Source organism: Ahaetulla prasina, chromosome 1 (assembly GCF_028640845.1).
Source record: "Ahaetulla prasina isolate Xishuangbanna chromosome 1, ASM2864084v1, whole genome shotgun sequence".
NCBI classification, from domain to species: Eukaryota; Metazoa; Chordata; class Lepidosauria; order Squamata; family Colubridae; genus Ahaetulla; species Ahaetulla prasina.
Window position 1 is genome coordinate 33599759 of NC_080539.1, and position 27918 is coordinate 33627676.

At 38.6% G+C, this 27918-nt stretch overlaps 1 protein-coding gene across 1 annotated transcript in view; it reads left to right on the forward strand.

The window, feature by feature from the left end:
• The first annotated feature begins 320 nt into the window (after positions 1–320).
• The window catches only part of EXTL3 (exostosin like glycosyltransferase 3), a 146182-nt gene continuing 118584 nt past the window's right edge, over positions 321–27918 (forward strand). Inside the window, exon 1 of the mRNA XM_058164807.1 lies at positions 321–701. The gene's annotated coding sequence lies outside the window, so the exon portion shown is untranslated. The remainder of the gene's footprint in view (positions 702–27918) is intronic.

A 27918-nucleotide genomic window follows, 5' to 3' on the forward strand; every position in this document is an offset into this window, starting at 1 on the left:
TGTCTTATAATTCTTCCCCTGGGGACTGTCCTTGACTTTTCCCATTTGATAGTCATACAGGAATGACTCTGCTTTATGTCCCGGAGAATTGCTGCTATGTACAGTAAAAACATCCAGCTGGCATAGATCAGACCAGCGATTTGACCTGCTAGGAAAACAATCTTTTTTAATATTTCAGATATTTTAGTCACTAAGGCATGTATTACACAATCGATAAGGTATTGTGAGTACCGTTAAGAGTCCTCTAAAAAGTTATCTGATGATAAATGTATTCGTCCCAAAAGATGAGTACCGCTGCCTTTCTGGAACACATCTGTACTGTATGCTTCGTTTCCTGGACCAGGAAAACGAGCACTTAAAATGCTCAGGAATTGGAAACGTCCTTCGCCCATCACCTACGATACTTGCGCTACCCTTGCCCGGCATCCCTGTTTGGATGCCCACTAGGGGGCGCATCCTTCCATTTTTAGTCCCGTTTCGAAGCTCGGCTTCCCACAATGCACTGAGCCATCGGTTATTATACAGTAGTCCTTGTTTGCACTCTGGAAGTGGGAACAATGCTGCAGGCGGCTGCAGGCGGCGACTCGGTTGGTCCGGCCAACCTTTTCTCTGTCTCTCTGTCTCTCTCTCTCCCCCCCCGTCGGGGAGCGCTGCGTAAAAGTTGTTTCTCTTTCCCCCGCACTCCCTTCGCGAATGCTTAGGTAAGAGCGGAGGAGATTGACTTGCTTCGGTTGCTTTGCTGGCTTGCGCCGGACGGAGCGGAGCGGGCAGTGGGGTACAGGCGGAGACCGCTAGATATGGCTTCTGCTGCTGGTCGCGGGGCTGGGCAGATTCGGAGGCTTTTCCGATCCGACTCTCTTGCGAGCCTTTTTTTAGTGGGCAGGCTCTGGCTTTTGCACGGCGGAGCTGCTGCTCCCCTCCGTCACGCAAGGGGACTTGGCTTCGCCTGCTTTCCGAGGCTAGGAAGGAAGAAGCTGCGGTGTCGGGCGTTGCGAAGGGGGTGTGGGGAGGGGGGGGAAATCCGCGCGACTGTTAGTTCTCGCTAGTTTGAGCGTCTTCTTTCCCGGAGTCTCCCGACTTCGGCGAAGTGTCGAGGGTGGGAGGCAGAGCAAAGGGGGGAGGCATCGGGCGTCGGCTGGAAGCGGCGATGGTAGATGGAAGGATGTGGCCGGATGCTTGCCTCCTTTATACAGTGTGTGTTCCGTCCGTGTGGTTGGTTTTTTTCTTTTCTTTTCCCGGGAGCGTCTCTCGTACAAACTGTACTCTTTTGATATTTTTGGTCTTAATGCAAAAGCCCATAAAATGCCGTCTGAAAGGATCTTGTGTGGCATAAGCCCTGAACTTCCCCTATTCCCCTCCCCCTCTTTACCGCTTCACCCCGTGCAAGACACCTTTGTGCAGGAGACTTAAGATTCTGTTGTCTCGTCAGGGATCTAGTCCGCGGATTCAGGCGACTCGATCCTTGAAGCGCCCGTCTCTCTTTTTTTCTCCTTGGCGAATGTGAATCCAGGGTCTTCCTGATTTTCTGTTTGGGATTTGAATGGCTTTTAAAGTTTTTCTCCCAGCGCAGGCAAAGGAAAGGATGAGTTCGTTGAGCATCCACGAGATCATGGCTTGAACTTGCTTAAGGTATGACTCTGTTGAGTCAACCTCTCTACTCCTGACGATTCCATGAATAGGTGTGTGTGGTTTAATAAGATTCACCGTTGTGTTATTTCTTTACTAGGGAGACAGATTATTTATTAAAATTATACTGATTTATATAAATTTAAATTTTATATTATTATTTGGTCCTTTGGAGCAGTAGTGTTCTTTTTCACTCCCCCCCCCCCTCCAACTAAGTGGACTTTCTGGAAAAATTCAAAGCGAGAGAAATCAAACCTGGCACTTTCTGTATTCATCAGCTGCTGCTGATGTTGTTATTACTATTGATTTAATCTTCAATCTGATTCACAGCCTGGGATTGGTAAAAACGTAACAGTTCAAGTCCTAACCAAGGACCTAAGAGCTATTAAGTTAGCATCTGAGTATGTATGCAGTTCTGAGTAGGGTACTGTTGTTATTATTATTATAGAATAGCATGCCAACTACCAAGAAGGACTAGAAATCACTTCAGAATTACAGAAAACTAACTCTGAGAAGTGTCATCCTAAAAATGATTATGTGATATATTTTATAGTCAAAGAAATACAAAGAAAATGCTATTTTTCTTTAAAATCTCCTGATTTATTTCTGCATTGTCTTTCTGCTGTAGGAGATGTGGGGAAGAATTTCTGTTGATTAACATTGTAATCGTGCTGAAGTCTTATGTATGCTTTTGAAAGTATAGTAGAAAATAATGTAAATATATCAAATTTGTTTTGTGTTATTTTTCTGAGGATCTTCAATCATGACGTTATTAACCCTTTTGCTCCCTCAAACTATTCAGTGTCTGGGTTTGTAGATCATCCTTCCTTGCTGAATCAATCCATTCATGGGGTTTTAAAAAGCCTTGCATTACAAACCAATCAAATGGAATGTATTCATACAGTATGTTAAAGCTGTGGTGGAAAACTCACCCCAATCATTTGGAGAGGATTCAACAATTGTTTATTTTTCTACAGTCCTAAGGTTACAGTGAGTGATTAATCTTTTGCATCCAGATATCAACAAAGCCCCAAGATGACTTACTGTAGATATTGATCAAAGATAGATTAAGTAAACACCAGTAAAAGACCCCATTTAGAATGGTTTCCCATATGATAAGGGTACAAGATAAGAGAAAGGAAGTCACAAGTATCATTCAAAGTGTAAAGACCCTACAGGCACTGTTTTGAAATAGAGAGGAAGTGCCAAAGCTGTAAATGTTATATCTTCAAGCTGAGTCTGTCTGTCACTGTAGACAAAGGAAGAGAGATAAAGAATAACATTACACATCCTTACATTCCATGGGTATTTAAATAATTGACAACACATTGGCATAATTATAAAATTCCATACTTAACAGAACTACCAAAGCATATGACTAAAGGCATATAAGCAATAATATCTGTAAACAAAAACAACTGTAGAGAAGTATGGTTTTAAACAATTAAAAGCAGATTTCTTCTGTTCTTTGCAAGTCAACCCCTCCAATCTGCCTTCTAGTGCCATGACTGGAGGTTTTAAATGCAAAAAGTTTGGCAGCTCTTTCTCTGAGATGATCCAAAGATTCCTACCCTGGAAGACCATCATTTGGGTCAGTTTCCATAGTTTTTTATATAATCGGACAATTTTCTTTACTATATACAGTATGCTTAGCGTTGCCAAAAATGGTTTGGTGAGCCACACTGGGCCACAGTTCAGCAAACCATGATTATGCCAATAAAGCCTTGTGCAATGCATTACCTCAACAACACCTTTATGCATTTTTGGACTAAGATAGAGTTGTTCTGCCATGGAGATTCCTAGATTATCTGAAGGTGTGCACACAAGAGATACTTCATTGCTTCTGTAGCTAAATTAAGATTTGCAACATTTCTTTTGTAAAAGAATTAGAACAGATAGACTAGAAGAGTAGATTGAGACAGGAAGCAGGCCAAAGTTAAAACAAACATACTCTTGCTTCATATTTTCTTATGATGCGCCAGGGCTCCTGGTGTCTTATACAAACATCAAACATTCCAAACAGTTCCTGAATTCCAATGATGTACTATTTATTTTTTTCATCAGACACAATTTTGGCTAGTTGTGCACTCCCCACTGCTGCTATTTCTTTTTTTCATCTTCTGAGTAGTTACTTCTGGTTCTTTATTCCCTGGGTAGATTCTACTGGTTCTGCTCTGTTTCTGCTTTTATCCATGTTCTGCATGATTTAATTGAAACAATTAAATTATATTTTCCACAGCATGCATCAGAGGTGGGGTTTCTTTACTTTTTAAAATCTTGCCTCCCATCTCATTTACATCATATTTGGAAAGATATTTAATTACTTTAGGAATTTGATTTTCTCCAACAGAAAAGGTGAGGACCTGCCTAGGTTAGGTCAGTATGATCCCCCCCCCACCCCAGCCATGTTCTCCATTTAAAGTATGTACAGTTACATCTCCTGGTATTCACAAAAATACCAGGAGATTGATAAAGGTAACTGAGTGATGGGAATTACTATCCAGTAAAGGACTAAATTGATAAAACTGGATAAATTATTATCCAGTAAATTACAGGGACTTGGTGGCTAAGACGCTGAGCTTGTCGATTGAAAGGTTGTCAGTTCAGCGGTTCGAATCCCTAGTGCTGCATAATGGGGTGAGCTCCCGTTACTTGTCCCAGCTTCTGCCAACCTAGCAGTTCGAAAGCATTTAAAAAATGCAAGTAGAAAAATAGGGACCACCTTTGGTGGGAAGGTAACAGCGTGCAGTGCGGCTTTGATGTTTAGTCATGCCGGCCACATGACCGTGGAGATGTCTTCAGACAGTGCTGGCTCTTCAGCTTTGAAACTGAGATGAGCACCGCCCCCTAGAGTCGGGAACGACTAGCACATATGTGCAAAGAGAACCTTTACCTTTACCTTTAAAGGAGAAATTGGTTTGTTGGGATTGGCTGTGGTTTCTCAGGAGTTCAAATCACAATTTCTTCTTGGAGATGACAGAGGCTGGGTTTGACTTTCTGTACGCAAAGCCGCTCCCTTGTACTAATAAAATCTCTTCCACTGATCTCTTGATTTTGCTTCCATAACACAAAACAGCAATATGCACGGGTTTCCAGACAGTCTCTTTCCAAATACTGACCTAGACTACACTTGGTACTTTGAAGAACATCTTTTCGCTATGCTTTGAGACTCATGTTTCTCCTCGGCACCATCTTTCTGTATAGATGATGATGGTGGTAGTGGTGGTGATGCTGATGATAGAGGAAGAACAGGAAGATATGCTCTTCCTGTCTGATGGCCTACCAGGTTATAAAACTATTCTCAATATGGTAATAGAAATCAAAAACATATAGTCTTCCTTCCCACTGGAAAAAAAATTGGATCACTCTTCTCACTAACCATGATGTAATCTTTTAGAGAGAATATTCCTTCTTTCACTGCCTATGAGCTTCTCTAAACAGAAAACTTTTCATGATCTTCTGAAATACTGATAGGGGTAAAACCAACCTTATCTTCAGGATAGGTTTTCTAGAAAAGAGGGGCTATCACTGAGATGGGGTCTTGGAGTCCTTGATGATGACATCCTCACCGTAGGGATCTGAAGCAAGCTGCTCTCTCTCTCTCTCTTGTTGAATTAATAGATTCCACAAGGAGAAGATGATCTTGCAGATATCCAAGTCCTGACATGAATGATTTTAAAGGTGACAAACCACACCTACAGTTGTATTCAGAAGCAAATTTGCAATCAGTATGGATCCTGTAGTAGAAGTATTATATGAGCAGAATAAACTGAGCTTGTTATTAATTGGGCTATTTCATTCTGGATCAGTTGAATCTTGTTGATGATCTTCAAAGGTAGCCCCATGTATAGTGAGTTGCAGTAGTCCAAATGTAAGATGACAAGGGCACATGTTGCACCTGGTGGCCCTGATCTGGCACAGAAGCCTTCCTAGCTGATCAGCAGAGTTATATAATTTGTCAGAGTTGTGTTGTTAGAAAATAACTGCTGTTCTAGGCTTGGAAATAGAACCCTTTCAAGTTGATTCTTTTGTTTTAAAATGTTAAAGGTCTAATTTTTCAAGAACTTTGATTCTTAAGTGTTTGGGTAAAATAAATAAGTTGTTAAGCCCTATACCCATGATGGCAAACCTATGGCACATGTGCCACAGGTAGCACGCAGAGCCCTCTCTGAGGGCACGCAAGCCGGCGTCCAAGCTCAGCTCCACTGCACATGCGCACACACTGGCCAGCTGGTTTTTGGGTCTCTGTCATGCATGGGGAGGCATGTGGGAGACATGTGCACATGCACAGGGGCGGGGAGCATGCGGGGGTGCCCATGGATGTGTGGAGGGCAGGGTGTGTGTGAGAGTCATGCCCGCATTGTATTATGGGTGTGTGTGCATGTGTTTTCGGCATTTAACGCTGAAAAGGTTAGCCATAACTGCCCTATACATATTTTTAAAGTATGTTAAAATTCTCATGAATGTTGTTATGGACTAATCAGAACTGACATCTCTTACCTGGATCAACAATAGTATTTCAAAGGTAAGTTCTTAAATCTCATTGAGAAAATCAGTCTGTGTTTGGGCACTCAGTCATGTAAAACTCTAGATGCAATCTGAGGTGGTACAACTTCAAAGAAAACTGGGTTAGTATGTAGGCTCGGTTATAGTGCTGACACAAAACTCATTAGTGTGATTGAGATGTGGCAGGTTATTGAATTCAACTGCTCTTGTGGACTGGCTTATTTTTAGAGTACAGATAACTTGGAGCTTTTATTTATTATTTAAAGTACATTTACACTGCTTTTCATCTAAAAAGGCTCTCTGGACCACTTTCATAGGATCAATGAAAGAGGTTAGTCCCTATCCACAAACCAGCAGTCTAAAAACTGTAACCCAAGAGAAAATGAATGAAGAGGAAGAAAACATCTGGCACAATTTTACCTAATTTAACTTTAGTCTATTTACATTGCAAATGGGTAAAATGGAGAAATATCAAGATTTGTCTCATAAACGTTCAGTGTATGTCACTTTTTGTCTGTTTAAATGGGGTGTCGATTTAAAAAAACGCAGTTAAAACTTCTGAACTTGATCTGATTGTTAAGAAAATACACCCAAACAATCATCGAGGAATTAATCAATTGAATTAAAAATCTAGCAACTTACTTTCAGCCTAAGTAAGAGGAAAGAGTTTGTGAAACTAGAAAGTAAAAGCATTTTATGAAATTAACAGACATGTGTTACCAGTCCTATAAATACAAATGCCCATTGTTGCTTTATGTGTAGGGTGGCCTTTACTAGAACCATCTATTAAAAAGCATTCTCCCCATCTATGAGTATTTCATTATAAATGGGAAAAATATGGGATAGGTTAGAAATAAATATTTCTCTAGAAATATTTGTAGGATGGATTTTCTCAATAGCCTCTGTGTTATTCATAACAATATGGTTGGTATTAGTATTGGTAGGGATTAGTAGCATCTTTCCAACTTTCCATTTTCTGTAACTTTTTTATAATAGCAATAACTCTTAGACTTATATACTGCTTCATAGTGCTTCACAGCCCTCTCTAAGCAGTTTACAGAGTCAGCATATGGCTCCCAACAATCTGGGTCCTCATTTTACTGAACTTGGAAGGATGGAAGGCTGAGTCAACCTTGAGACGGTGAGACACGAACTGCCAAATTTCTGGCAGCCGGCAGTCAGCAAAAGTAGCCAGCAATACTGCATTCTAATCACTGCGCCACCGCGACTCTTTAATAATAGTTAAGTTTAATAATAGTTAAAATATTGCTTATCTTTTTTATCCATCCCTTCCTTCCAGTTGTAAATTGCAATGGAAATTGATGTTTCAGGTTAATACAGAACTAAATTAATAAAAAAGATTAACCAATGTTTAGATATTTGAGTGTTTTATTCCATTCTTGGCATTTGTTTCAAATAATAAAAAAATGGATTTTGGTTAAAAACTAGGAAGAACATCTTAATGGCATAATCTTATAGTAAGTAAAAGAGTATAGTAGTTAAGGCACTGGGCTAAAACTGGAAGACTGAGTTCTAATCCTGCTTCAGGCATGAAGCTGAGTGCTTTGGGCCAGTCACTCTCTCTCAGCCTTGGATGGAAGCAATGGCAAACTACTTCAGAAAATATTGTCAAGAAAACTGCAGGAACTAATCCAGGCAGTCACCAGAAGTCGACATTAGAGGCAGAAAAAAAGCAAGTATAATTGCCTCTAAAGATTGTGGTTTCTCTTTTTTACAGATATGTAAGCAGAACCTGGATAACTATCCATCGGAACAGCTTGCAAAGAGATTTCCTGTTTTGAATTGGATGATAGATTTAGTCCTTGGGTTTTCAGCATTTTGGAAATTTGACTGATGCCCCCAAATCAAAAATAGCATCTGATGCACTGTTTGACTAACTGGGTTCCAAAGACCATTGAAATAGATGGTAAAAAATGTAAAACAGTACGATCAATCTGGATTTATTTATTTAGTACATTTATGTAGCTGTCTTATTTCAGGCGCATGATTTGGGCTAGCATACAAAGTTAAATACACCAAGTACAGTACAACAGGTAATCCAACTCCCCCCCCTAAAAATAATTAAAAGCAGTAAAAACATAATATATAACTTGCAAGAGAACAATTTTGTTTCCTTAATAATATAGCCTTTATCGGCTCCATACCTGTCAGAGAGAGACTGACTGAACCAGGGGGAGGAGTCAAGCAGGGAGTTAGTCTGAAATCCTTATTTGGGAACAAAAGGCCAAGGTCTGACACCCCCACACCTTTGTTGTTTAACCTTATCTAGTCTGGCCCAGGTGTAAACTGCTGGTCTGGGAAGATTCCTGTGAAATAGGGATGAGTCAAGATATAGTTCTACTTTGGTAGGCATTAAGCCTCTTCCAACTTGATACTTTATTCTGCAAGTCATTTGAGCAAGTCATCTGGAGGTCATAGGTATATTGTGGTTTCTAAACCAGATCTGAGAATCTAAGCAGTTATACTTCATTTAATAAAGGTGTTTAAACAAACCATGGCTAAGCAGAGTAGAAGCCAGATAAAACATTAATTAGACTCCAATGCTACAAGAACATTTGAAATGGGAATATATCTCATTGAACTTGATGGAGCTTACATCTGAATATTTACACCTAGGAATACTTATTGTAATTGCAACGAGTGAGTGCTTGCTATTGAGCCAAATACAATAACTGTAATTTTATATCTATAGTTTCAAGGTTGTCTAATAGAACAGTCTACATTTAGTGGTACTTGAACATTTTCCATGTTAATTGTTCAAATACCATCTATAGTTTATTATAAGGAAGTAAAACTTGTCTAGCACTGAACCACTTTCAGAGTCTTTGGTAAATGGTAAAGAGGCATGGAAGAATTTGCAGAGGAAAGAACATTTCTGTTTGGCAAACAAACATTTGATGGTTAGTTTCCTTTCATCAAAGTCTGCATGAATTCCAAGATTTGAGTTAGTGTTCTCTGATGTGTTGGTAGTGCAATTTCAAAATCTTTGATTGAGAGGTCTATCATATCTAACATATCTCAAGGTTTCCAGGGTGGAGTAGAGGATTATGAACAGTGTTTCTTACCTTGGCAATTTTAAGATGTGTGAACTTCAATTCCCAGAGTTGAAGTCTTAAGATTGAAGTCTTAAAGTTGCCAAGGTTGAGAAACACAGCTCTATGAGTTCATTTGGAAAGCAATAGTCTGTACTTTGCTATCAGCAGAAAAGCTTCTGAAGAACTGTCCTGTGTTGTAAAATGTACAATATCACCCACATTTCAGAATGTGTCTGGTGTGAGAACGTAAATATAATGAACTGTTAATGATCCACATGTAAAAACCTGCAACTTGGGGAGAACCTTGCTAACTTGTCTCTTATCTGGTTTGCTAATCTTTGGAACTTCTTGGGAAAGCTAAGAGAAGAAGTAATTCTGTCATTGCCTGTATAAATTCAGATGAGAACATATCTGTAAAAACAGGGCCATATTCATCTTGATACCATTTTAGAAAATAGACCGTGAAAAAGAAATATGAGCAGAATTTACATTTTAGAAAGAACAGTAATATGTATGTTTTAAGTCAATATAGTGACAATAATTGTTAGTCTGTAAGCATACATTTAGGACGCGGTGGCTCAGGGGCTAGGATGTTGAGCTTGTTGATCGAAAGGTCGGCAGTTCAGCGGTTCGAATCCCTAGTGCTGCTGTGTAACGGGGTGAGCTCCCATTACTTGTCCCAGCTTCTGCCAACCTAGCAGTTTTGAAAGCACGTAAAAATGCAAGTAGAAAAAATAGGGACCACCTTTGGTGGGAAGGTAACAGCGTTCTGTGCGCCTTTGGCGTTGAGTCATGCCAGCCACATGACCACGGAGACGTCTTCGGACAGCACTGGCTCTTCGGCTTTAAAACAGAGATGAGCACCGCCCCCTAGAGTTGGCAACGACTAGCACGTATGTGCGAGGGGAACCTTTACCTTTTACCTTTAAGCATACATTTATAATGTAAATAAAACTACCCCGAAAATAAGACCCTGTCTTATATTTTTTGAACCCCGAAATAAGCGCTTGGCCTTATTTTCAGGGAGGTCGTATTATTTTGGGGCGCGTGGAGCAAGATTGGGCTTCTCTTGCCATCTTACCTGATTTCCAGCTCTGCGTTTAAATATTTTCGGGGAAGGCTGATTTTTGGGGGGAGGCTTATTTTAGCACATGCGCTCAAAAGCCTGATTGGGCTTATTATCAGGGGATGTCTTATTTTCGGGAAAACAGGGTAATGTCAGAATGGTATTCTGAAGGGAAGACATTCTGGACCTACTTTCTCTTTTCAATAGTTGCACAAAACATTTGTGCACAAAACTGCCTATTTTACATTTGGTAGGCGATGGCATTGCTGTTAGATGCTGTTCTGGTGGGAAGATCTTGGGAGACAAAAAGAGACAGAGGAAGCTGTACCTCCATTCCTGCTCCAAATTAAAATGCAACCATCTTTTTCATATGCTTTCTGGAGAATTAAATATTAAAGAAAGCTTTTAGTGTGTTTAGGTAGGTATCTTAGCAAGGAAGAGGATTTCATTAAAGCCTACCTCAAAGAAATCTGTGCTACATTTTTTCTTCAATCTATCCTAAGAGGAGAACCTTATAGAAAGTTAGAGTATATGCTGGGTCTCCAATCATTTCCATATGTTTGGATGTACTGAAGTTTCTTCAAATGCCTGTGTTTGAATCCTGATACAGGCTGATATAACAGTCTCTAACCAAAGAGAAAATAATGGGCTGGGATCCAAAGGCTACAAAACAATTTCTAATTGTGGGGTTGAGGGATGGCACACATTCTTTTCTTCTGAAGTTTCCATATGTGGATCTGGAAAATTCAATTCAAAGGATCTTCAAGAGCAGAGCTAAGAAGTTGGCTCCTAGATGAGAACTTGGGGAGAAGACAGTTCAAAATTCTTCCAAGAGCAGCCAACTTTTGTGTAATCAAACCAGCCTCCTGCATATGTTTGGCTAGACCTCCCATCATGATCATTGTTGATTGAAGTTTATGAAGATTCGTTCCATACAGATAACATGGAGCTCCTACCTAGGGAAGTCTTAGTTTCTTCATTTTTGAAATAGAAGACATGCTCTGAAAGAAGAAAGTATAGATTTTCAGTTAGTTGGGTGACTGAGCCAATTACTTTCTCTTGACCTACTTCGCAGGCCTAAAACTAGGGCAGAAATCTTAAGTACAACAACTTGAATTTTCAGAAAAAATGTGGGACATCATTGCCTTCTCAGCCCAAGTCAAGGTACTCATGAATTGTAGGAAGCTCTGCATGGCATAGGTTAAGCTACCTCAGGTTCTGCTTTAATGGTGCACATTCTTGGATTTTGCTACAAATGCATTTCAAGAAGTAGTTCATCCTGTTTTTCCATGGAGGGCCTGTGCTATGGAACAGATTGCTGGTAAAGCGTAGTAGTTCCTTCTTACAATTTAGGAGATGGCAGAACACTAGCCTATTAATGTTTCGTGTTTTGACACTCTATCTCTATAGCTTTGCATTTTAGTGGTTTATTATTCTTGTATTTTTAAACCACTTAAGAGTCGTGAAAAGTATACGAGACATACACATTTCTCAATGAAAATAAACATTCTAGCAATACAACTAAATATTTGGATATATCTAAAGTGATTCTGAGGATCCTGGCCAAGGAATAGGTTGCTAATGATAACAAGGTTAGCAAATAATACCAATGATAATCAGTGATGGGCATATCAGGGAAGTAGAGCCTTTGTATCACATTTTTTTAATGTATGGCCATTAGATTTCTCTTTTCCTCCTTTAAAAAAACCTATTTGAATCTTCTCCCACCTTCTTTCTTGACAGGGCACCCACTGGATTGTTGTCATTTTGTTCCTTCCCATCCACAGCTGATGAACAGTTGAGGAGGAAGAGAAGAAAAATAAAAGCAGCAATTCAGACTTTGCTTTGTGACTGTCAGTTTTGGAAGCCATATTTGGCCGGAAGCTTCCATGCTGTCACTTTCTCATGTGTGGGAAACTAGGAGGGGGGATTTAGTAGAAGGGTTGTCTTTAGACATAATAGCATTCTTCCTGTCGGTCAAGGTCCGGCCAATCCTGCATCTGGAGAAGGAGTGGTCGGAGTGCTGTCTCGAGATGGGACAGATGGTGATTGGAGCATGTGATTGACTGAGAAGTGAGGGGATGGTTTTGGGGTTTTTGATTTACTGAGGGAAAACCCAGACCTGTCAGATTTGGGTTTTCCCAGATGTGCCAGTTTATCTATTCTAGTAAATAGAACTTTGAAAAATGTTTGCTTCAGAATTTTTACTTGGAGTTGGGGTTTTTTTTTAGGGGGGGGGGGAACGCTGATAGTGACTGCAGTTAATAAGCAAGATGAAATCATGTGATGGTTTTGCCCTTGGTGTTCACCATTCAGTTTGCCTTGCTTTGCTTATAGACTTAGCAAGTACAAGGAACTTTTTATACTTTTCTGACTGAGTCATATGCTGAGGTGTTTCCAGATTGGAGGCTCTTGGCTTAACTTGCCCCTCCCCCCATTTCCTCAACCATTTCATCTTTTGCTTTTTACCAGTTCTTTGCAGAGAAAGTAAAAAAGATGGAATAAGTATTTATATCCACAATTTCTGTACCACCCTATTCTCCAGCAGGGCGGGACCAGCAGCCAGGCATGGGAGTGACTCGGTCTGTATCCAATGGGATCGAGTCTGCTAGTTGAAAAGCACCTCCTCCTCCTGGTGCCGTTCTTGGCGGGGCATAGGAATCTCAAAATACCAATCTCAAAATATAACTTATACATAATCAACAATCAACAATAATCAAATCAACAATAATAAACAATAGCTTTTGTTTTATTTATTTATTTAGATTTGTTAATTTCGCATTTTATTTATTTCCCGCCTTTATTGTTTTTGCAAGTAACTCAAGGCAGCAAGCATACCCAACATATCTTCCTCCCCCTATTTTCCCTACAACAGCAGCCTTGTGAGGTGAGTTGGACTGAGAGAGAGAGAGAGAGAATGACTGACCCAAGATCACCCAGCTGGCTTTCATGTCTTATACGGGACTAGAACTCACATTTTTCTAGTGTGGTACACTAGACCAAATTTTATAAATAACTTGAAAACATATAATAATCCTTCTTCAACCATTCCCTCCTATTTTAAGAAGTCTTACTCCCTTCCTGGCAACCCTGCTTTAAAAGAAGACAACAACGGCTAAATATATCTCTAGGACAAGACTGTTGTATAAAGTTTGGCCTATCACTGAATGATCTGACTTCTACTCCATGCATCTTTCATGTGGGGATATAAGTGTAGCCCCTCTTGATAATGATATAGGATGAGCAGAGTGGTCCCTAGGGTTGTAGATAGCCACTCCTATGTGACAACACTTTAGAGATCATACTGCTCAATCATATTTTCTATAAGGTAAACATACTTAGGTTTTTAACTGTTCTTCATAGTGATTGGTTTCCAGATTTTCCCTCGTTTGTTTTCTAGCATCTGCATAATACCGCTTGTTCACGGTTAATATGGGCACTAACAGTGGTTTCCCTAAATAGCATTATGTTTTCTCTATTTGACTTTTCCAGCTTCACAGAAGGTGAATAATTTCTCTGCCAAAAATTGTTAACTTTAAATATTTTTTATTCAAAAACATTAGGCTTAACATTCTGTTTTTCATTATAATACTCTTTTTATTATTTATTTGATAAATATTGAACAGATTTATACAATCACACAACTCTTAAAGGATATGTCATGAGCATGCCAAGTAGACACTGATTTTGTGTTTTGGCTCTTTGATGGTAAACATTTTTGGATGTCTGGGTTTTAAACGATCCATCTGGAATTTATTTTAAGAATATAGTAAAACAGATAAGAGAATCAGCCCTCCGTCATTTCAGATTATGAGACTGCTGTTTGAACAGAAATTTGAGAAACCTAGATTTAAAATTTAGAAATATAAATATATAATACATAAAACAAGTTGATATGGAGCTGGAATTCATACTTGGCACTGACTAATTTCAATGTCCTGATTTCCAACAACACTGAGAATATAAATTTATTGGTAAGGAGGATGATACAGGATAGAAGAATATGGTTTACATGAATTAAGATCCCAGCCTTAGGTCCTGTTATCTTCAGTTAAGGTTTCAGGAGGGCATAAGGCTGCCTTTTGAATAAATAAGTGTAGGGCTCTGCTTCAAAGGTCTTAAGCTACCATAATGAAAAATATATTTGAGACCTTCAATTTAAATAGACTGAGTTTGATGTAATAATTCTTCATATTTGACTCAGGTCTCTTAAAACAGATTGGTTGTGAATTTTGACATTCCTTGGGTCCAGAGTTTTCCCCTCCTTGATTTTGGATGGGTAGAAATGCACCAAACAATTTAAGGGTCCTCCTAGATTTACATCTCTTGGTCAAGGAGCAGGTGGCAGCCATGGCTCAGGGGACCTTCATAGTTTTAACTTCTGCACCAACTGTACTACCCATGTTCCCCTGAAAATAAGACTTGGTCTTATATTAATTTTTACTCCAAAAGTAAAATAAGGGCTTATTTTCAGGTTAGGTTTTATTTTCAGGGAAATATGGTACTAAATGCCTTTGGCTGGTTGACGATCTTAACTGTGGCTTAAATTACAAGCATCCTGAAAAATCTTGCCAAAGCTTATTTTCCGATTGGGTCTTATTTTCAGGGAAAGGGGCTATTCATCTATCAGCAGGCAATGTTCATGGTCACTTGTTTACTTTTGTCATCTCATGATTGAATTAATGCAATGTGCTCTACATGGAATTGCTCTTAGTGATTATTCATCTTGTCCAAAATTAAGTGACGTCTTTAATTATGGACATACCTCGCGATGCCCATGTAATACCTCTGCCCTGCAACCTATGTTGGTTACTATTTTATTTCCAGCTGTAATTCAGAATGTTAATTCTTACCTACCCTGTTTCCCCCAAAATAAGACAGCCCCTGATAATAAGCCCAATCAGGGTTTTGAGCACATGGTAATAAGGCCACGCGCTTATTTCAGGGTTCAAAAAGACATAAGACAGGGTCTTATTTTCAGGGAAACATGGTATAAAACCATTCAAGGCACAGGGCAAGGCCACTTGTGGATTATTTGTCTCTAATTATTTCTGTCTGTTCAATAAGATCTGACGACATTGGGGTGCTCCAGGTCACACCTCTTAGTTAAAACTATCTAATAGGACTCAGGAGACATGTCTTCTTTGTTGCTGTTCCCATCCTATCATCTGTTCCCATCGTCTTTCCTAAAGCCTGCCTAGCCCCAGATGGCTGCCTTTTGGAAGGTTTTAAAGGCCTGATTCTTCTCTAAGGCGTTGGGTCTGGGAGTGGTATGCCTCATTTGGTGTATTTATTTTTCACACTATTTTATGTGTTCGTATATTTCCATTTTGGTTTATCTTTTTATACCTTTCTGTTATGTGGTTTTATGGAATGCACACTATTGTTATTTTATGGTGTGCACCAACCTGAGTTTGCTGAGTGGACAGCTATATAAATTAATAAAATGAATAAAATTTTGAGTGCAAGACTTTCATTTCTAAGTAGAGAACTTTGCATTATACTGTATTTTGTATTCTGGGCCAAGAGATGGCGCTGTTTTCAGGCAGTAGCTACCTACCAGTTTTAAAGGGGTTTTGTTTAATTTTGAGATTCTGTGGACACCATTTAGGGATTGTGCAAACTGTTTTCCATCAGATTTGTTCATTGGGAAGTCCAACACTCCAGTTTCCTGCAATAGAAATTGTTTGAAATAACAGTACATTTGAATATGAATCTATTTGTTTTAAAAACATAAAGCACTAACCAGCCCAAAAGACCCTTTGGAAAAGCAGAGTTTTGGGTATAACTGTCTCTGTTACTCCATTTTTTAAGTTTTTTTAAATATCTTTTTATTGAATTTGTTTTAAATGTCACAAATTGTATGTTTGACTTAGTACTGTCACATCATCACTTTCCATTCTAGAATATTTCAGCAGCAACCTTTGATTGTGGTATCCTTTTGGATCAACTTTGGGAATTGTGAATATGGGTGATGTGTTGCGCTGGTTTACTTCCTTCCTCCAGGGCCAGTTCCTAATGGTGACGGGGGAGGGGGACAGTCCTGCCCATAGCATTTGCTTTGTGAAGTGCCCTGGGGCTTGTTTCTCTTTTTGCTGCTGTTTAACATCTACATGAAACTGCTAGGTGAGTTCATCCAATGGCATGAGATGAGACACGGGGTGAGGTATCATCACTATGTCTTTCATTAAAGGTAGTATTTGTACTCATGTTTTAGTTTCTTGCCTGGACGATCTGGAAGGGTTGAAACTTGTCTTTAAGGTCTTATGAAAGACTGACAGGCTCTGACCCTGTCAGCTTTCCACAAGACCTTAAAGACAAGTTTCTGTCACCATGCTTGGGGATCAAGGTTTATGTCTGAACTTGTGCAATGACTGTGTTGATTTGTGTTTTTTTCCCCTTAGCCATGGTTTATATCTACCCTGTTGTTTCTTTTTCTTTTTCGTGCTATTTTAATTACTGTTCTGTAACAGTAGTTCCAGAGTTATGTATTGCAATAATAAATATTTTTTTTAATTTATTTTTTTAGGAATATATGAAAATAATAATGATATGAAGTGGATAGCTGAATTGGACATTTTATAAATTTCACCTTCAACAATGGGATGGTTGTCCTGAAATCTAGGCCTTGGAACATAATTGCCTCACTAGACGCAGTTCCTTGGGAAACTCCTAGATACAGAGGGAAGTTCTGTATAAGCTAAGAGGACATGTTAGGAAAGGAAGGAAGGAAGGAAGGAAGGAATATGTAATAATGAAGGAGGCCACCACCAAGTAAATAGAGAACAAAATGAACATAGGCTTGAAAGAGAAGTTAAGCGGAACAAAATCTATCAGTAGGTGCATCTGGCTTGAGGAGAAAATGGTAGTTATCATTTATCAGAGCTCTAACTCGTATACTGCTTAAATCTTCCTCCCAAAAATTCAAATGGATCTAAGCAGACCAATCCAGAAAAGGGAGGGGGAGTACTGTAGTAACCCAACATAAGGAGAAATAGGTGGTATTTGGATATAATGAACCATTTGAGATATCTCGGATCAAACAATTATATCCAAGTCTTGAAGGAGCTTGCAAATGTCAAGCCCTCTTTTGATCTTCTTGAAGGTGAAAACAGAAAACTACAAATGAGTCTGATAACTGGGTAAAATTCTGAACAGGTTATTAAGAAGCTGGTGTAGGACAATTTAGAAAAGAATGCAGTACTTAGCAGGAAACAGCATAGATTTATCAAGAGTATATGATTCCAGAACAACTTGATCTCCTTTGATAGAGTGGTAATTTAGTTGACTCTAAGAATGCAGTGAAATAGTCTGTGGTGACTTCAGTAAAGTATTCAACAAAATATATTGATTCCAGCAGAGAGGATGATAACAATTTGGGCTAAACGATACAACCGTAGCACAAATACAGAACTACTATAGTTAAATAATCATATCCAAAAAATATACTGTATGCCAGTGGTTCTGTATCAAGCTGGATGGGTATTTTGACTGGTATACAGATAGTCCTCGATATACAACAGTTCATTTAGTAACTGTTCAAAGTTGCAATGGCACTGAAAAAAGTGACTTACAACCATTTTTATACTTAACGACCATTGCTGCATTCCCACGGTCACATGATCAAAATTCAGATGATTGGCAACTGGTTCATATTTATTATGGTTGCTATATCCCATAGTCATGTGACCCTCTGCCAAATGAAGTCAAGGTGGAAGCCAGATAAGGATAAGGAAGGTCATAAAACTGGGCAAAATTCACTTAACAATAGAAATTTTGGGCTCAACTGTGGTCATAATTGACTATATGTAGTGCAGGATTCCATTCTATTTATTACATATTTATAACTTGAATAAGAGGTGATAAAATGTGGTTATCAAATTTGTAGATGACGTAGAGGGGAATAGCAAAAACCTTAGACAAGATAACAATGCTGATAACAAATCAGCAATGGCAAATGCAAAGTCCTACATTTAGGGAAAAATCAAAGGAGTGGGTATGGGATGAGGAACCATGCTGAATAGCAGTACATACAAAATGTTATGGGTATCATAATGAAACACAAACTGAATATAAGTCAGATGTAAGATTCAGCTGCAAATGAGGGAAATGCAACTTTAAGCTACATCAACAAAAGTACAGTGTCAAAATCAAGAGAAAGTCTTGTTCCTTTCTATTTTGCATTAGTCAGATTGCTGTAGTATATTATGGATAGTTCTGGACATCATATTTTAGGCATGCATTGATAATTCGGAATATGTCCAGAAGACAGCAGCCAAGGGGATCTGAGGGGAAAAAAATATGAAACATAGTTGGAGGCCCTGTGGGTATGTTTAGTTTGGAGGGAAAAAAGTTGGCACAAGGAGAGACATGATGATATCTTTATTGTGTCTGACGGCTGTAATGTTAATAAAAAAGAGGTATTTTTGTTCCTGTTATGCTGGGACAAGAAATAATGGATTTAAATTACACTGGGTATTTATTTCAATTTTCCTAATGGTGATAGGTGTTTAACAGAGAGACAGACAGCTTTGGGAAGTAGTGGCCTTTCTTTATTTGGAGGTCTTTTTTCAATATTTCTTCACTGAATGAGATACTGTAATAGTAAATTATTGTACTAGGAAGGGAATTACTCTAGATGATCTCCAAGGTTCCTTCCAACCCTTCTTCCATGCTATGATTCTATCAATATGGAGAAGTGTATTTCAGAAAATCAATGGGAGACAAATGAATTGCTTTGCATTTTACAGCAATCTCTCTTCTGAATTCGTCGATGGAGTTCTTGTAAAAAATGCACAAGCATATATGTTCATTATTGTCCAGATTTTTTAAAATCACAAATTGTTGTGGAAAGGAATTGAAAAAAACTTACGGTTGAAAAAATAAGAAATTGAACTAAGCGTAATATTTCCAGGTTTGCCTGTCCCTGCTTTATATAAACTTGTACATTAACAAGGAACAAGAGGTTAGCAACATGTCATGATGGGCAGTACTTAATTGGTTTTCAAGAAGGAGATGTGATTTTTTTTTTATAAAAAAAAATTATTTCCATTTTCCAACATCATATTTATGTACAAACTATTATCCATCATTAATCATTAATTTTTATTTATTGCTGATTCGGGCCCGCCCGACTGCCAAAAGAAAAAAAATAAAACAAAATAAAAATAAAAGAAGGAGATGTGATTACCTTCAAGCCCCTCACATTCATCTGTGAACTCCCTCACAGATGAGAAATGGTACCATGATTTCCTACAGTTCTGAAGTAGAAGACACAAGGAAAACTGTAGTATAAGCTCTAAGTGGTTCTGACAAACGTACCAGTGTAGGCTTTCAGTTGGTGTGAACTGTTGGGTGATGCACTACAGAGCAGCAGCTCACTTTGCCTCTGAAGATGCCAGCCATAGCTGCTGGTGAAACATCAGAACAAAACAAAACTAGACTGGCCATTCAGACAGTGCCGGGTTTAGGTATAAGCTAAACAAGCTATAGTTTAGGATCTCACAATCTGAAGGGCCTCTCAAAAATTCAGACTATCAATTTTCTGATTTTAGAAGTAAGTTTATTATATTAATAGAAGTGATTCTGATCGCTTATTTTGTCAGCATTTTGTATATATACATATACATAACACACACCCACATACATAAATGGATCGGAAATTATTGTAAAAATTACATTTGAGTAATAAACCTCTATAATGTATATTATAATCTGAGAGACATCAAGCCAAATGATAAATATGTAAGCAATACATTTATTTGAAAATAATTTGTACTTTTCACTTTGAATATCTTGCTATTAAAATGAGGGAGAGTTTTCTAAGAACTTCAGATTTTCTCACTACTCAAAAAAAAAAAAAAGCACTGTTTCACTTGAATTTTCTCTTGCTGCAACAACAATTCAAAAAATTTCCTTTTTTTTTTTTAAAATGTGTATCTTGTACTTTTGTGTTGCCATATTCAGGGTTTTTTCAATAGGGATCCAGATGTTAAGACTCTAGAAAGAGCAAAGAGAAGAGAGACAAAGATGATTAGGCTAAATATATGATGGAGGCTAAAATATATGATTGTAGGAATTGGGTATGTCTAGTTTAATGAAAAGGAAGACTAGGGCGGACATGATAGCAGTGTTCCAATATCTCAGGGGCTGCCGCAAAGAAAAGGGGCTCAACTTATTTTCCAAAGGCAGAAGGCTTATTCTGAAGGCAGAATAAGAAGCAAAGGATGGAAACTAATCAAGGAGAGAACCGACCTAGAACTAAGGAGAAATTTTCTAACAGTGAGAACAGTTAATGAGTGGAATGACTGCCTTTGAAAGTTGTAAGTTGCTCCAACATTGAATTTTTTAAAGAAGAGATTGGACAACCATTTATCTGAAATGGTATAGGGTTTCCTGCTTGTGCAGAGGGTTGGACTCGAAGACCTTCAAGGACCTTACCAATTCTGTTATTCTATAATTATTTATTGCAATATTGCATTAGAACACGGGTGTCAAACTTGCTGCATAATGTTGCCATCATGTGACGTTTCATGATGTTTTCCCCACTTGTGGAGCTGGGGTGGGCATGGCCTGCACATGATGCATCCAGCCCATGAACCCCCAGTTTGACACTCCTGCATTAAAAGATTCAGAGCTCAGTATCATCAATGTAATATTTTTATTTAATTCCGGTCCTCCCAGTTGGCCCATAAGTTGTTAAGCACTATAGGAGATGGTGAATACAGCAAGGTGTTTAAGGGATGTTAAAATAAGCCATCTTTGTTGAATGTTCATCTACTGGTATATGCACGTGTAGGTTCTGCAGAAAATGGGAGTTCAGACTGATTTTTAATCTCTTTTAATAGGTGTATAATAATAGGTTTGCTAGTTTCAATATAGCACAAGATTCTCTCCAGTGTAATTTCTTACTTCAGTGTGACAACAGCTGTGCAGAGGTTGCTGAAAAGCACTTACTGCAGAGGCTAGGATTTAAAAAGACTATTTCTTTCTTTTGCTTTTATGTTTCTGGGGGCATTGAAACAGAATATGAGATTAACAATATGTAAGAGAGAGTGAAGCAGAATAATGGGAAACTTGCCTAATGAAGGAAACACTCATGTTCCTTCATATCTGAAGACAAGTTAGAATGTTGGGGTTGTTTGGTTTAAGAAAAAAAAGTAAATAAATGGGAATATAATAGATGAGCAGGGCCATCTTTTTATCTCCAGATGTCTCAGGACTATGGAAGTACCACGTCATAGCCATCTCTTTCTTTAGCCTTGTATTTTCTATCCCAGCTTTTCACCATCTATTGCTGTTCAGATATATTCAGTTTTTATCCTTTCCGGGCAGCAGGGCCAGTACTCATACTGATTGTACAGCTTGGGAATGTTAGACATCTGAAAGGCTGAGAAAGATGCTCTCAGCCTTTTTCTAGCAAAGCCAGTGAGTGCTCTGATCTTGAAGGAGCAATCCTCTGAAAATTCTGCTCTTGTTTTCTGCAACAGTTGTGTATGCAAGAGGGCCAAATAACTTAAATGTTATGCTAGCCATATAGAACACCTACAGCAGAAAGCCCAAATGTGAGCTGACAAAACAAAATTGCTGTGAACATGCAATGACTAAACAAACCAATTTATGTCTTAATATTGTGCTAACCTGATTCACACGCATATAAAAGACAGTAATTGGTCCCTACAGCATGGTGAGCCTAAGTTCAAAGATCCAAGATCTGAGCCTAAGATTTAAGATCTAAGCAGATGTGTGTTTCTCCAAAGGATAAGTATACCAAGTCCCATGTTAGCGTAGCTTATTATATTGGGCAGCCTAGTGCTTATGTCTTAATCAGACCTCAAATACACATGAGCCATGTGTGCAATACACAAATCTTTTTAAGTGGTTTCCTTGGGATCTGTTGTATTACATAATTCCAACCAGCAGTTTCACAGTGGGAATTTTAATTAGTATAGTAGAGGGCAGCAATTTGATCGAAGGCTGGGAATTGATATTTTTAACAGTAGCAGTATAACAGAGTTGGAAGGGACCTTGGAGGTCTTCTAGTCCAATCCGCTGCTCTGGCAGAAAGCCCTATACTATTTCAGACAAATGCTTATCGAACATCTTATGAACAAGAATGAGATAACATCATAAATGTCATTTAGACAACTCATGTTTGTATGCATGTTACCTGGAATAGGCACATGTGATTAAATGTTGCAGGTACAAAAGACAGGTGGTGACTTTTACATTGATGATGATGTTTCTAAAGCAACGTAATTTTATATCTGCATTTACCAGTTGGACTTATACATTCCTATAAATCATAATGTGGTTTGATTTCATCTTGACATAGTATGTGAACCTGACCAGTGTATTCCCTGAAATTTTCTCTCACCTAGCTATATAAGATGACAATTTATTATTAGACTACCTGTTACTTTGAGTTAAGGAACTCAAAGCTGAGCTGCTTCAAGATTTGCCCCTTGGATTTTAAGCAGTTGTGTGTTTCTCCAAAGGATAATTAAACATGGTAGGGTAATAGACGACTATTTGTGGATCAAGGTTGAACTGTGGAGTTGTGGTGCTTTCTGAGGTTGGTTGTTTGCTTGTATTGTAGAGATTTTATTACCCAACTAGGTAGCATAATATTACCTACTTAGGTAATAAAATATTTGCAATCAACCAACCTCAGAAAGCACCCATAACTCCATGGTGCTGATAGCTAGATTAAAATGCTGGGAAATGTGACCATCCCTTTGGCTTGAAAAGTTTACTTTCTGCTGCTTCCTTTATAATGCATTATTAGATAGGAAGACTGGTTTCACTATCAACCCTTGCTTCTTTGAAGCAAGCAACCAGATACATTTATCAGAATAATAGAGTTGGGAGGGATATTGGAAGTCTTCTAGTCCAATCCCTTGCTCAAGCAGGAATCCCTAACTATCTCAGATAAATGGTCGTCCAATCTCTTATTAAAAACCTCCGGTGTTGGAGCATTCACAACTTCTGAAGCAAGTCGTTCCGCTGATTAATTGTTCTAACCGTCAGTTAATTTCTCCTTAGTTACAGATTACTTCTCTCTTTGGTTAGTTTCCATCAATTGTTTCTTGTCCTGCCTTCAGGTGCTTTGGAGAATAGCTTGGCTCCCTCTTCTTTGTGGCAGCCCCTGAGATATTGGAACACTGCCATCATGTCAGCCCTAGTCCGTTTCATTAAACTAGACATACCCAATTCCCAATATCAGAATGGAAGCTTCTAAATTGGCCAGATGAAAAGAATGATTGTTAGTTGCAAACGAATGTGCGTCAAATCTTATGTAAAAGAAAAAACATATTTCAAACTATTGCCATAAATTGCCATTTATTTGGTTTTTGTCCGTAAAGTATTTGTGATATAAAAGGTACCAAGCCGCACGGAATTGATATTTGGGGCGGGAAAGTTAAGTTTGGCCTATACGGGAAAAATCGGAGATGAGGGCTCGAATTCCGAAGAGAGTCGGCTGTTCTCATTATCCGCCGATCGTCTTCCTGTCTCTGGATTTCCCTCTTGTCTTCTCTTCCCGTTCGGTAATTTCCGTTCACATTCGTCTTTTCCCGTACTCTTCTTCGTCCCCTCCCGACCACTTTTCGACTATTTCCGCTGTCGGCTTTCGGAAATGACCGAAGACGCTTTGAAGGAACCGGCGGCGGGCGAGGGAAAGTAGGGAAAGCAAGAGGGGAGAACAGACTTTGTGGGTTGGATTGCTAACTCGGGACCGAACCATCTGCGGCTACCTTGGAGGTGAAGAATGTAGGAAATGTGTTGACGAAGGCGATCGAAGAGGAAAACAAGCAGCTTCGTTCTCCCCTTCAAAAAAACGATCGCTTCTGGATCGTGGGAGCCATTGACTTAACATTGTGGCGGCGTCAGGAGGGAGAGCTAAGCTCAAAAGGCAAGTGGGGCGGGTAAGAGGTATCATACTATAACTGATGAAGGGGTTGTATGCGTGTGTAAATATACTACATTTTGGAGACTGTCTGAAGAAAGGTTTTAAGAGGAGAAGAAAGTGTTCCTCCCCCCCTTACTTGCAAGATGGTACAGTCGAAAAGCAATGTTGTTTTAGGTAGCTCAGGGGTGCTACATGGAGTGGTGCTGCAGGGACCCCCCCAAAATTGAGGACTGATGGAGGCATAGTTAGGACTCCGACCTTAGGAGTCCAAGGGCCCCAATTGTGAAGAATCTGCCGAAGGAGAAAGAATTAGCTGTGTTCTTGACAAGTCTGGAGCCAGTACTGCAATTCAAAGAGCTCTCTTGGTCGCTTAATTTAGTGAAGGAATTGATATCCCTTACCTTACACAAATGAAATGCCCTCAAGGCATCTTGCAGCTCAGGATATATGCATGTATATGTGTGTATTTGTGTATAAGCGGTGTTATGCAAAGCACAACAAAGGAATAATAAATAGTAACTGGAGAAGTTAAAGTTGTGGGATAAAGAAAAAAATCAGAATCAGAATACAGCTGGAAGGGAGCTTAGAGGTCTTCTAGTCCAGCCCCCTGCTCAAGCAGGAGATCCTTCACAATTTCAGACAAGTGACTGTCCAATTTTAAAAACCTCCAGTGATGAAGCACCCACAATTTATACCCACATCTTTTATTGTACTTCTACATATTTTTCCACCCTTGCAACAATTCTTGCTTTGATCATATCTATTTACCAATTCATACATTTCATTTTTCTTAAATTTCTCATCTTTTTTCAGGAATTCATTGAGAACCTTGACCTTCTTGGTCTTTTTCTTTCTCTTCACTCATTCACTCTTCCTTCGCTATATTTGTTTTGCACTTTTCATTCATGTGTATATTTGCTTTTTGTTCCTCACACACTTGCTCCACATGATTTCAAACCACATTATTATTATTATTATTATTATTATTATTATTATTATTATTATTATTATTATTATTATTATTATTATTTGTACTGATCCTTCTTTGTTCAGCTATACATGCTTACGTACCCAATTTCAGTCAGTTTTTTTTTATATTTTGCTTGACGTATCTCTCATTTTCATGTAACAAAACTTTACATTATTTTATTATTATCTAGTTCAAATCTATTGCCTATATTGCATACTTTCTCCAACTCAACAAATACATATTTTCTTTCTCACGCTTGTGCCTTATAATTTTTCCAAGCATTTCTTTTCATGATTCTTGCTAAATAATTCTTAACTGTTAACTCTAACTGAATATGCACCAAGACAAATTCCTTGTGTGTCCAATCACACTTGGCCAATAAAAAAATAATAATTCTATTCTATTCTATTCTATAACTGTTCCAAGCAGTGTTGACTTTTTTCTTATGCACAGTTTGCACTTACTCTATTGAAAGATTAATCTGTTTTCTAGTGCTTCTACATGCATAACTCATACTTTCACTTCAGTTTCTTTCATTTTCATTTTTAATGTCCATATTTCTAGTAATTTGATTTGACAGCACCAAATCATGTTCTGTTCACATTCAGAACCCCTCATCACCTTTATATTCATTGTAGTACTCTCTGTCCTTTATTGTAAACAATCACATCAAACTCCTTTTAGATTTATATTTATTGCTAAATAAACCTAGGCCTTAAATCATGTATTTGAAACTGGCATTTTTCTAAGCAGATTTTTACTAGTCAACATTCTTGTTTATTGTGGGTCTGTGAATGGCCCAATTGCTTTTTTTGTTCTCTATCATTTTGTTTCTATGTATCCATTAATGTCACACAACACAATGTTTTCATGGATCTCATTCATTCAGAATGTTGCATTACATTACCCCAGACTTCCTTTCTAGTTCATTTATTATCGACCTTAGTAGCTCCGAAGACAATGACATCACACTAAAAAACATTCATAACTAAAACATTTCAAGACTAGTTAATTTATTGTGATTTGAGATTTTGGAGACAAGAGATGGATTGGCAGATGATCGAGGATTACTGTGCATGCCTTTAATGATGTTGATTATATTCTCTGAAAGTATTACTACTTTGCTAGTTTTAACATTGCTGTAACTTTTGTTTTTATCTTTTCCCCCATCAACTGAAGCTGAAATTAGTGGTGTAGGTGTTAGACCAGGACTGGGGAAGCCCAGATTCAAGGCTGTCCTCACTGGGTGAATTTCTTAATATTAGTCACACTCTCTCAGTCTAGCCTACTCATAAAATTATGAGAATAACATGAAGGAAGATCTTCATTAAACCTCTTAGAGTGCGTAGAAAGGCAAATTATAAGTAAGTAAATAAATACATGGTGAAGGGACTTTGAATTATAGTTGGCAGCACTGTATGTAGATGTACGTGAGATAAAGAAAATATCAAATGCTGTTTTCTTTCCAAAGTCTAAATAAAAGAGCTTTCTTTGGTAACGAAAAATTGAAGCAGCAAGTAAATCTTCTTGGATAGAGTGTTCTTCAGACAATACCTTTTCCCATTTCATCTGTCCATCTATTTTCTGTGAGGTTAATAATAATAACAACAACAGAGTTGGAACAGACCTTGGAGCCTTCTAGTTCAGCCCCCTGCCCAGGCAGGAAACCCTACACCATCTCAGACAGATGGTTATCTAACATTTTCTTAAAAATTTCCAGTGTTGGAGCATTTACAACTTCTGCAGGCAAGTTGTTCCACTGATTAATTATTCTGTCAGGAAATTTCTCCTTAGTTCAAAGTTGCTTCCACCCATTGCTTCTTGTTCTACCCTCAGGTGTTTTGGAGAACAGCCCCTCTTCTTTGTGGCAACCCCTGAGATATTGGAACACTGCTATCATGTCTCCCCTATTCCTTCTTTTTATTAAACTAGACATACCCAGTTCCTGCAACCGTTCTTCATATGTTTTAGCCTCCAGTCCCCTAATCATCTTTGTTGCTCTTCTCTGCACTCTTTCTAGAGTCTCAGAAAATACAGAAAATGTCTTGGATCATATATTCTTGGCAAACATATATTTATAGATGAAGAATTCTTAACGTATATGTTGGGAGAGGGCTTTAGTAATATACCAGAGAAGCAGTGGTGGGTTTCAAATTTTTTTACTACCGGTTCTGTGCGTGTGGCTTGGTGGGTGTGGCAGGGGAAGGTTACTGCAAAATCCCCATTTCCTCCCGATGAGCTGGGGACTGGGAGGCAGAGAATAGATGGGGGCGGGGCCGGTCAGAATTTTTATTATCAGTTCTCTGAACTACTCAAAATTTCTGCTACCGGTTCTCCAGAATTGGTCAAAACCTGCTGAAACCCACCTCTGCAGAGAAGAGACGAGGGCAAAATATACTTTCATGAAGAGCTCAGATAATTGCAGGCCATGGATAATCAGCCTCTCCTGGCAGAAGAAACTAAGATGGTTAGTGATAATGATGGAAGTGCTGGAAATGGCAGTGACAGAACCAAAAGGGTTAGGAAGGCTAACCACAACACCAGCAGTAGCCATCCAGAATTCTGCCAGGTAAATGGCAACTCGTGAGGAAAAACATATGGGCAGCCAGAAGGAACTTTGTGCTAGTGAAGAACAAATTGCCAGAATAAGGTTCTAGCATCAGAGGTTTTACAGACTGACTTTGTTTGCGGTGATTTTAGGATGATGCAGACTTGAATATTCATTGGGTTCTCACATTGTGATAAACTAGGACTTGTTTGAAACGCTCTGAGGGTAAACCACAAC